General features: G+C 45.8%; 1 protein-coding gene across 1 annotated transcript in view; it reads left to right on the forward strand.

Annotated features, from left to right (window-relative positions):
* LOC122940391 overlaps positions 1–12,637 on the forward strand; it is a 1,778,572-nt gene that overhangs the window by 931,568 nt on the left and 834,367 nt on the right. The gene's annotated exons all lie outside the window — the stretch shown is intronic.

Genomic DNA, 12,637 nt, shown 5'->3' on the forward strand with positions numbered 1-12,637 from the left:
TTTCCAGTTGAAATATAGGGTTTGGGCTATACTCGCCATATAAGACTACCCCTCCAACAACATTTACTTTGGCATCAAGATCTGCAGGTAATTGTTGTGCAATTTTCGTCTTTTGCCTCAGTACCATACTGTGCCTTTCCAAGAATCTAGTACACCAGGATACAGTGGCCTTAAATCTGTCGCTGTGATCTGGGTTAGATTTGGCCACTGAAGTGCAAACAAACGTGTTTTATTTCATGTCACTACATAACCGGTTTGGCGATGCTCATTCACCCCGTCTGCTACATGTTTTTCGAGTTCTGGCCAATGTGCGGTGCCTCTCCTTACTGCACACTTACCCCTTGGCATACTCTTTAATGCTTTTAATTTGCTTTCCAGTCGCAAACCATCTTTTCTGTTACTCCATATTGTCTTGCAGCAGCGCAGTTATTATGTTCCATGGCAAAGTTTACAACTTTAAATTTGAAACTGGCTTCATATTTCTTTCTTCTTGCTGGTAGAGCCATGATGGGGTCTTGACTGTTAGCCATTTGTATACTGTACTGTATGTACTGGTGCTATACTGTATGAACCGATGCAGATACTGGTGCTGTACTGTATGTACAGGTACAGATACTGGTGCTGTACTGTATTCACCACCACATGTATCTGCTCCCCAGATAGACTCTGTTTTTTCACCACAGATAAGATGCACACCAAACTTCATTAGAGATCCGCCAACATTAGAATTGGCTGAAGTGCAGATGCTCCTGCTCCCCCCCTGCCTTCCCTCAGAATCGCCAATCCAACCCAGTATACAACAACCAGCCAATCACAGCAAGCGATGTACCGGTATTTTCTGTGCACACTGCATACAAAGCCTGCTTGGATTGGGTGGGTCAGCTCTCCCTGCCTGCCCAGCCCTCCCTGTCTCCAAGACGATCTGAGCGGTAGTACGCAATGTGATACTGCCGGCATGAGAAAACCACTGAGAGCAGGAAGAGGGGGCTGCTTCAGGAGCGGCTGGCCGGGATGCAGCGCACGGTGGCTCAGCTAGAGGGCGCCTGTCCCTGAAGCTGGAGAAGGACAGCTTCTCCAGTCTTGCTAGGAAGTAAGTTTCAGCACGCTGTATACCGGCATATGAGACGACACCCGGCGTATAAGACGACCCCCGACGTTTGAGAAGATTTTCATGTGTTAAAAAGTAGTCTTATACACAGGAATATACAGTATATACACGCACATAAAAACCTGCACAAAAGATCAAAGGATTGTACACATATAAAAAGTCTAAAACATTTTCTACATGGGTAGGATTACTGCAAACTGTCTCAAGTGCCTAAGAGACCGTGTTCTGCAGCATTGTGCACTCTATAGTATGGTACAGTATGTAAATCAATGGGTTAAAAATCTGTATAAAAGGATACCATTATATATATATATATATATATATATATATAAATAATATATTTAAAATAATGTGGTATCGTGGGTTCAGTTACTCGCTTCACGAGGGGGGCGGTTTACCAGGATAAGCATAATACACCTGTAAACCGAGTACCCCCCCAGCCTGGAGCCGGATTTATATGTACATGCAATAAAGACCTTTGAAGAGAAGCCCCCGTGTGATTTGCTGCCTTCATCCGTTAAAACTCTAGAAGCGATCCAGGCTGGGGGGGTACTCGGTTTACAGGTGTATTATGCTTATCCTGGTAAACCGCCCCCCTCGTGAAGCGAGTAACTGAACCCACAATACCACATTATTTTAAATATATTATTTATATATATATATATATATATATATATATATATAATGGTATCCTTTTATACAGATTTTTAACCCATTGATTTACATACTGTACCATACTATAGAGTGCACGATGCTGCAGAACACGGTCTCTTAGGCACTTGAGACAGTTTGCAGTAATCCTACCCATGTAGAAAATGTTTTAGACTTTTTATATGTGTACAATCCTTTGATCTTTTGTGCAGGTTTTTATGTGCGTGTGTGTGTGTATGTGTGTGTGTGTATGTATATATATATATATATGTGTGCTTTTATCTCAGATTGAGACTTCTATACACACCCCTACATCCTAAAACTTGCTCCTTTTACCAATACAAAGCCCAAATACCAACCAGTAACGTTCAACCACTATTGGCGCCCAAAAGGGTATATTTCAAATAGGCGAGACCTGGAGGGTATTTCTACCTACCAGTCCCCCTAATTTGGCTCACTACCACATGCATGGGTATTCTCCAGTTGTTCTACTCGTGAGCCAATTTGTTTCACCTCTTGTTTTATGTCCTGTAAGTCCCTTGAGAGAGGGCTTAGGGCTTTGGCCAAGGCTTTGTCCAGAGATTTCTGTAGGAAGGAGCGAGAAATCGGAAGGGATTCTGAGTGATGAAGGACGTCAGCTTCGCTATCTGTCTCTTCGCCTATGTCCACCAGTGCCACCGGGAGAGGATCTTTAGTTGGCATTTTTATGTTTGAGATAATAGACGTTAAGTTCTTCTTTTTGGTCATGTACTTATCCATTTCTCCACGTGTAGAGCTGGATTTTTGAATAATATTAGGGTTTTTGGGGGTAGGATTCCCTATTTTGACCATGGCGTTGATACAAAGCAATAAAGTAGCTGGGTCTTTTGAGTACAGTAAGTCCCAGTTACATCAGAGACCGCAAATATAGAGAACTGAGAAGAGGTTGTTGAATATAGGGGTTATAACCACTTACAAATTAGGACTGTGTCCTCAGATGTTTTGTAGTGCGCTCAGGTTGGAATGTAGCCTGGCATACCAAGCACAATCCTGAAAAATTGGAGCAACGCTCCCGTGGGTTTAGCAGTGAGGGTGCGGGTACGTTCCAAATGGGGATATTGAAACGTTTGATAATGATGGGGAGGGGGGGTCAGGCCGTAAGAATCGCACGTGGACCGCGTGGTGTGATGCGCCTCCCAGGGCCTCAAGGTGTCTCAATGGGCCAGAGCCCGGTCCACAGTCAGCGCTCAGGAGTATCTGCGGTGTAGCTGGCGTTATATTGGGTAGTATTATAGGAGTGCAGCGAGGTGTAGGCCTCTTTCTGCCAGCCAATGCGCCTGACACGGCTCCAGTGCCCCAACTCCGATCAGGCCTCCTGCGGTATCCTGCTAGTGTGCACAGTTCAGTATGTGGCTCAGGTCCTTACCAGGACAGCTTGTACGGGTCCACGTTCGGGGCTGTGCTCCGTGAAGCTTCTTTTCAGCGCGGCAGCCGATAAGGGTACATCAGTCGCCGCGCCGCTACGGTCCGGCGGTAGGTGCTTTGTGTCCACATAGGCCTCAATTAAGATATCCCCAGTTCCCAGTCACACAGAGTTCCAGATCGGTCGGGTCTAAATGGACCAGGTCTGTCAAATTTTGGTCCAAATCCGAGGTGAGTAGCCGCTGATAGCCAAGGATTATACAATTCACTGCAAAGAGCGCTCTGAAGCACATCTTGGCGGCTCAGCGGTAGGCCATATACAAATAATTCCTAATTCATTGTTATACCTGAATATTTTCTTCATTTGCAGGTTTAAATAAAAAATATCAGGTCTTGTTGGGCTACATGGGAAGATATATTTCTTATGTTCTGATTCACTAACTAGGTATAGTACAGTATAAAGTAGGGGACACCTATCGGACATCATTTTAAAGGGGACATCACTTTTTTACGGCGGTCCAGTCTAAGCGCTCTAACAGCCTAGACCGGCAGGAGTGCCGATCCGGACTGTTTAACACTTTACATGCCGCAAGCAATGGCGCCTGCCGCATGTAAAGTGCTAACAGAGGGAGCGGCCTCCCTCTGTCTCCCATCGGCACCCCGAAAATGCGATCGCGGGGTGCCGATGTGATTGAAGGCTACCGGACATTTGTTGTAGGCCCTGGTCCCGGCTGTAGTAATTCCAGCAGGCTGCTCCTCTCTGGCGCAGCCTGCTGGTCAATGTTAGAATAGCATTACCATTAAAATGTAATGCACTATAGCAGGGATGGCCAACCTGCGGCTCTCCAGATGTTGCAAAACTACAACTCCCAGCATGCAAAGACTGCCTACAGCTATCAGCCTACAGCAGGGCATGGTGGGAATTGTAGTTTTACAACAGCTGGAGAGCCGCAGGTTGGCCCGGCCTGCACTATAGGGATAATGCACTGCATTTAAAAAAAAAAAAAAAAATACTGTCTGCTATAGTCCCCTTGTGGGACTATTAAGTGGTAAAAAAAAAACATTTATTACATTTAAAAAAATTCCATTAAAAAATTTGCTTTTTTTTTCTATTGAAAATACACTATTCAATGAAAAAAATAGCAAAAAAAAAAATCTCACCCATATGTTTGGTATTGCCGCGTCCGTAACGACCCGGACTACATAAATATCGCATAAATTATCCCCTATGGTGATAGGGTTGCCACCGAAAAAACGTAATAACAAGCGATCAAAAAGCACCATTTACTTGAAAATTATACCAATGAAAAATACAAATCGTCCCGCAAAGATCAATCAATCGATTGTGGGAAGAGGCGATAAGAGGAGAGGAGAGAAGGAGGTCTTGTGAGGATCGGAGAGTGCATGTGGGGATGTATCGGGAAAGTAGCTCAGAGTAGCACGGTCTTGTATGTATTTGTTAGTATTTTGAACTGAATTCGCTGGGGAATGGGGAGCCAGTAAAGGGATTGGCAGAGGAGTAACAGGGTGAGAGGTGGATTAGTCGGGCAGCAGAGTTGAGGATAGCTTGGAGGGGTGCAATGGAAGGCCACAGAGGAGGAGTCTTCCTTCAGTAAATCCTGGCCTGACTTAGTCTTCCCTGTGAACAAGTCCCAGAAAAATACTGATTGATCCTTCTCGGTTTTCTCCACCAGCTATAGCCAGGAATACTCACGCATCTGTCAAATAATTAGAAAGCATTTACCTGTCCTCAGCTGTGATGAACAGTGGGCTGGTATTGCTAGTGGCGGCACAAAAGGTGAGTCCTTCCTTTTTTTCTGATGTGAAACGGGAGCAACCCACTTGGTTGAAACATAGGGGCACCTTTAAATGTGGTCATCGTGTTTGCACTTGCTGCAAAACAATCAGCACAGGGTGTCACATTGCTTCTGTAACTAACCAAAAGGTGTTTCAGTTAAAACAATACATTAACTGCAACACTAGTTTTGTCGTTTATTGTATTTCATGCTCTTTGTGTCGCCTCCAATACGTAAGTTGTACCACAAAAAGCCTAAAAACCAGGATCTTCAGGCACATTTCTGACATTCCACATTCCAAGGTGAGGAACGTGTCTGCGGTCAGTTTACATTATGCGGCTGTTCATGAGGCGATATCACAGGCATGCATGTTCAGGGTTTGGAGAGCGTTAACCCTCCAGCAAGGGGAGGTGATCACAGAAGGAAATTGCTAAACAGGGAATCCTTCTGGATTTTTTGTATGGATTCACGTATCCCTATGGCCTCTTTCACACGGGCGAGATTTCCACGCGGGTGCAATGCGTGAGGTGAATGCATTGGTTTATGCGGATCAAGTGGGATTTGTACCTGGTAGGGAATCGAGAGATAACACTATTAGATCCCTAGCTCATATTGCGAGAGCTGCGGCCACTAAACTGCCTCTATGCCTACTCTCAGTTGATGCAGAAAAGGCAGAAAACACCTAACCCAAACCCGTTTTGGGTACCAAACATGCCGATTTTTCTCACGCACGTGCAAAACGCATTAAAATGTTTTGCACTCGCGCGGAAAAATCGCGCATTTTCCTGCGACGCACCCGCATTTTATACGGCCCAAATCCATGACGCCCGTGTGAAAGAGGCCTAGAGGTCTCAATCGTAGGCATGATCTGATTTTACACTACTGACTCAATACACCACACTACAATGGTTTTGTGCATTTTATTTGCATGAAAGTATAAAGGTATAGCTTGGTTTAATTGTGATCACGTTTTATCCTTTGGTGAGACACTATATAAATCCATGCCAGTGTACTTCTTCTCTGTCATGAGTAAGGAGCAGCACTACATGATCCGAAACGCGTAGACATGAATACCCTGTTTGGTTTATAATGCACTATTTCCAATAAAAGCTGCCACTTTTTTACTCTGTTTCTTTGGATGTTACTTCCACGCTTTATTCCCAGCGTGCTCCGTGCTTCCTTCATTATTCAGGTGAGCGCACCCTCCTCCTTTTTTGTTTATTGCCACAGAGGAGAATGTTGCAGTAGTCTAGGCGGGAGATGATGAGGGCATGTGCAAGCATTTTCGCAGTTTCAAAGTTGAGGAAAGCGCGGATGTGGGAGATGTTTTTGAGTTGGAGGCGGCAGGTGGTGGAAAGGGCTTGGATGTGCGGTCGGAAGGAGAGGGCAGAATCCAAGGTCACTCCAAGGCATCGGACTGGGGGTTGAGCAAGATGGGGGATGAATTCTATTTTATCCATGTTAAGTTTTAGAAAGCGAGAGGAGAAGAAGGATATAGAAGATAGACATTGTGGGATTCTGGATATTAAGGTGGTGATGTCTGGACCAGAGAGGTAGATTTGTGTGTCGTCAGCATAAGGCCTCTTTCACACGACCGTTTTTTTTTTTCCATTTACGGGCCGCTTTTTGCATCCCGTATACAGTCCATATACGGAACCATGCATTTCAATGGTTTCGTAAAAAAACCTGAATGTACTCCGTATGCATTCCGTTTCCGTTCCGTTGAAAGATAGATCATGTCCTATTATTGCCTGCAAATCACGTTCCGTGGCTACATTCAAGTCAACGGGTCCGCAAAAAAAATATGAAACACATACAGAAGTGCATCCGTATGTCTTTCGTATCCGTTCCGTTTTTGCGGAACCATCTATTGAAAATGTTATGCCCAGCCCAATTTTTTCTATTTAATTACTGTATATGCCATACGGAAAAACTGAACAGAAACGGAAACACAACGGAAACTAAAAAATGGAACAACGGATCCGTGAAAAACGGGCCACAAAACACTGAAAAAGCCATACGGTCGTGTGAAAGAGGCCTTAGAGTGATACATGGGACTCTATGAGATGTCCCAGGCCAAAAGTGTAGATAGAGAAGAGCAGGGGTCCCAGGACAGAACCAACAAAGAGGGAATGAGGCGAGGAGGTGGTGTGAGAGTGGGAGACGCTAAACGTCCGGTCTGTGAGGTATGAGGTGATCCAGGAGAGGGCCAGGTCAGTGATGCCAAGAGATGAGAGAGTTTGCAACAGAAGGGAGTGGTCGACAGTGTCAAAGGCAGAGGACAGGTCAAGGAGAAGGAGGACAGAGTAATGTTTTTTTGGTTTTGGCTGTTAGTAGGTAATTGGTGACTTTGGTGAGGGCAGTCTCAGTCGAGTAGTGGGGTCGGAAGCCCCCAAAAAAAGTGGCCTAAACGGGTGAAAATGCTCCAAACCCATACACTGTAGCGTGTCTATAACCGGTGTACAATGGAAGATGCCGGGGCGGACCACATGCACCACAAGAACATCTTACACAAAATGATACATTGTGCAGATGAAAAAATATATACATACACAATTAAAATATATACATACACAATTCACTGCACCAAAATGATACGCAACTGACAATATTAGCCAATTCCTCAGGCCGATGTTAAAAGCTGAGAACTTTGCCAATATCTTCCAGTCAGGAACATATCGGAGCCCCTCATGCACCACGTCACGGTGTCTCAGCACGCATGGGGTCCTACCACTAAAACGCCCGTGGTGTGTGAACAGGGTCTGAACAGTGCTAGAAACCAACTCAAAAAGACACAAAGACAAAAATGCTCCAAACCCAGACACTGTAGCGTGTCTATAACCGGGTGAGCAATTCTTCCGCATGCCTTATGTGTATGGAATGTGCCACTTTATTTTGTTGGTAACATTCTTTCGCACCTGGTGGCTTCTGTGTCACATGGTCTGTTGTGGGTGAGGCTCACAGCTTTATTCTACGTCACAGTGCACTGGTGATACCACTATGGAGGCATGTGAGAGTCGGGCTGTGAGTTGGTTTCTAGCACTGTTCAGACCCTGTTCACACACCACAGGCGGTTTAGTGGTAGGACCCCATGCTAGCTGAGACACCGTGACGTGGTGCATGAGGGGCTCCGATATGTTCCTGACTGGAAGATATTGGCAAAGTTCTCAGCTTTTAACATCGGCCTGAGGAATTGGCTAGTATTGTCAGTTGCATATCATTTTGGTGCATATTTTGCAGTGAATTGTGTTAATACTAAGAGCAGAGGAGAAGGCGAACTTGCCCACTAGTCACATTTTAACGTGGCTAAGTGATAAGTATCTGAATGGTGGAGATCCAACTGCTGACATCACAAGAATGAGGGCCTTGAGTTCCTCGAGATACATGAGTGCCGCCCAGGGCCGGTGCAAGGATTTTTGCCGCCCCCTCATGTCACTCACTCACTGACAGACACACACACTCAGACACTCACTGACAGACAGACAGACACGCGCTCAGACACTAACTGAATGACGTACACAGAAACTCACTGACACACACTCACTCACTGACAGACATACACCTACCCACTGACAGACAGGCACCTACCCACTGAAACACACACACAGAAACTCACTCACTGGCAGACAAACACACACATATACTCACTGACAAACACACAGACACTTACTGACCGACAGATATCCACACTCACTGACAGACACACATACATTTACTGACAGAAAGACAGACATACATACACTCACTGACATAAATACACAGGCAGACACTCACTCAGTCAAACACTTAAACACTCACCTCCCTGGGGTCCAGCGTGGTGCAGCTCCTCAGTCCTCCAGCGCGCCGCTTAGTATGCCGGGGCCGGAACAACGTCATATCCCGGCATCACAGAGGGCGCACGAGGGAGGAGTGGGAAGCTGCTAGAACAGCCTCCCTTGCCGCCCGCCTCCTCTCCTCCGGTAATTTACTGGCAGAGCAGGCACCTGCCATCAGGGTAAGCAGATGCCTGCTCTGCCATATTTAAGAAGGACCTCCACCTCCTGGCCCCCCTGTAACGGCGCTGGGGGCAGCTTAAGAACCGCTCGCCCAGAGCTGCAGCCCCAGTCAGGGGGAGCACACCAGGGCGCCCCCAGCAGGCCGACGCCCTAGGCCCGTGATGGCTAACCTTGGCACTCCAGCTGTGGTGAAACTACGACTCTCAGCATGCTCCATTTATTTCTACAGAGTTCTGAGAGCAGCCAAGCAAGCGGGGCATCTTGGGAGTTGTAGTTTTACCACAGCTGGAGTGCTAAGGTTAGCCATCACTGCCCTAGGCGAACGCCTTGTTCGCCTACAGGTCCTTCTAAAAAAATTAGCATATTGTGATAAAGTTCATTATTTTCTGTAATGTACTGATAAACATTAGACTTTCATATATTTTAGATTCATTACACACCAACTGAAGTAGTTCAAGCCTTTTATTGTTTTAATATTGATGATTTTGGCATACAGCTCATGAAAACCCCAAATTCCTATCTAAAAAAATTAGGATATCATGAAAAGGTTCTCCAAACGAGCTATTAACCTAATCATCTGAATCAACAAATTAACTCTAAACACCTGCAAAAGATTCCTGAGGCTTTTAAAAACTCCCAGCCTGGTTCATTACTCAAAACCGCAATCATGGGTAAGACTGCCGACCTGACTGCTGTCCAGAAGGCCATCATTGACACCCTCAAGCAAGAGGGTAAGACACAGAAAGAAATTTCTGAACGAATAGGCTGTTCCCAGAGTGCTGTATCAAGGCACCTCAGTGGGAAGTCTGTGGGAAGGAAAAAGTGTGTCAGAAAACGCTGCACAACGAGAAGAGGTGACCGGACCCTGAGGAAGATTGTGGAGAAGGACCGATTCCAGACCTTGGGGGACCTGCGGAAGCAGTGGACTGAGTCTGGAGTAGAAACATCCAGAGCCACCGTGTACAGGCGTGTGCAGGAAATGGGCTACAGGTGCCGCATTCCCCAGGTCAAGCCACTTTTGAACCAGAAACAGCGGCAGAAGCGCCTGACCTGGGCTACAGAGAAGCAGCACTGGACTGTTGCATGTCATTCGGAAATCAAGGTGCCAGAGTCTGGAGGAAGACTGGGGAGAGGGAAATGCCAAAATGCCTGAAGTCCAGTGTCAAGTACCCACAGTCAGTGATGGTCTGGGGTGCCATGTCAGCTGCTGGTGTTGGTCCACTGTGTTTTATCAAGGGCAGGGGCAATGCAGCTAGCTATCAGGAGATTTTGGAGCACTTCATGCTTCCATCTGATGAAAAGCTTTATGGAGATGAAGATTTCATTTTTCAGCACGACCTGGCACCTGCTCACAGTGCCAAAACCACTGGTAAATGGTTTACTGACCATGGTATTACTGGGCTCAATTGGCCTGCCGACTCTCCTGACCTGAACCTCATAGAGAATCTGTGGGATATTGGGAAGAGAAAGCTGAGAGACGCAAGACCCAACACTCTGGATGAGCTTAAGGCCGCTATGGAAGCATCCTGGGCCTCCATAACACCTCAGCAGTGCCACAGGCTGATTGCCTCCATGCCACGCCGCATTGAAGCAGTCATTTCTGCAAAAGGATTCCCGACCAAGTATTGAGTGCAGAACTGAACATAATTATTTGAAGGTTGACTTTTTTTGTATTACAAACACTTTTCTTTTATTGGTCGGATGAAATATGCTAATTTTTTTTAGAAGGCTTGAACTACTTCAGTTGTGTGTAATGAATCTAAAATATATGAAAGTCTAATGTTTATCAGTACATTACAGAAAATAATGAACTTTATCACAATATGCTAATTTTTTTTAGAAGGACCTGTATATGGTTGCGCCGGCCCTGGCACTGCCGCCACTCCATTCAGCTCTTTGGGACTGTTGATGATAGCCAAGCTTTGTGCTCTTTTTTTCAGGCAGTCACAGAATTAATGGAGGTACAGTACTCTATGTGTTCACTTGGGGACCTCGTTGTTGTGACTGGGGGGTCCCAGCAGTTGGACGCACACTGATCAGTGTGGACAGGCGATATGTTGTGATATTGAGACAACCCCTTCAATATATAATTGCTAGAGACACCATCACTGTGGCCGCCACCAACCACTAGAATGGAGGTCCCAAACCACACCATTCCTCCTCAACGAACTGCAGCGAGGAAGCGTTTGAATGGAGTGGTGGTCAAGGATGCAGACAGAGACATCAAAGTACTGCACTCAACTGTCCATCAGTTCCATATACATTAAAGGGATTCAGTGGAAATTATATAAAATGGACGCAAGCAAACTAATCCAGAACTAGTCACTACACTGCTCTACAATAGATGATAATGACATGATCCTGCCTACGATATGTCATCATGGCTGAGCAGCCTGACAGGAACACTCACCAATGTGTAGTATATACAAGTCTCCTCACCCCCTAGACAGCTCTGCAACTAGAATCAGTTGGTCCTTCTCAGGCTCGGCAGGGATTGTTGGTGCAGGACATTGAAAAGGTAATTTTTTTTTTATATTAGATTTTTTTAATTTTAATAACGCCATATCTTGGCAGATCACAGCTGTTTTGGGGCACACTGAACAATAACAGCATGTGTGAAGCATAAACATAACTCATGACACCAGACATCAAAAACAAATGTCTTCTATTAAATAGTGTATGTAGTCTAAATAACGGGTATATGAGTTCCATGGGAGGTGGTGAAATGGATCCGTTCTTTTCCCCAGAAACAGCGCTTCTCCATGGGTGGTGCCCAGTTTTGCAGCTCAAACCATGGGTGACATGTCAACGCTGCAGGCAGTCATTGGCTGCAGTGGCCACGTGACCCACATCAAAATTAATGTAGACTAAGGGAGACCCAGGACCAGCAGAGCTGGCGGGGGGAAGCAATGAACCAGATATGATTTCCAACGCAGATCTGGCCACACTAGAGGTGGGGGGGGTTCTCTCCAGGAAAGGTCCCCAGGGATGAACAAACCCTTAAGGGAGTCTGTTGGCATTTTCCTGAAAACTGCTGACAGCACTCTATAGGTGAGGAAGGAGCAGTGTAAGCATTCCTGGGGTTGTGGTCATGCAGGTATCATGATCCATACACCCAAATTTTAATAAGCATGACACCACAATGGCAAGTGCCCTGGATGCGGTCCCATCGTGTTGAGTGCCCTAAGCTCTCTGAAGAACAGCTCTAGTGGTCTCCTGATTGCCCGCTATAGTCGTCACTCCCAATAGACTGGTGGGGCTGGGGCAGCGTTTAGGGCAGAGGGCACAAGAGACTGCCTCCTGGGCACTTGTAAATGCATTTCTTGTTAAGTATCATGGTAGGTATGTCTGCTCTGCCCCCCACCCCTACATAGTGTCGTCAGCAGTTGTGGGCAGTCAAAACTGCTGACAGTCTTCCATTAAACAAAAACTATACCAATAATGAAGGAACAATACCACAACCAAATAACCTATTGCTTTTATCTAGTTAAACCCATGCCTATGGTAAAAATACAGTACATATAACCTACAAAAAAGTTACCAGACATCATGAAATCCAAACGATTTTTATTATATACAATAAATTACATCACAAAACAAAAAACAAGTGCAGGGACAAGGCGACATCACAGAGGGAGAACACGCTGGTAATATCCTCGCTGCTCCTCGAGTAATACAAATCTTTA

This window comes from Bufo gargarizans, chromosome 6 (genome assembly GCF_014858855.1).
Source record: "Bufo gargarizans isolate SCDJY-AF-19 chromosome 6, ASM1485885v1, whole genome shotgun sequence".
NCBI classification, from domain to species: Eukaryota; Metazoa; Chordata; class Amphibia; order Anura; family Bufonidae; genus Bufo; species Bufo gargarizans.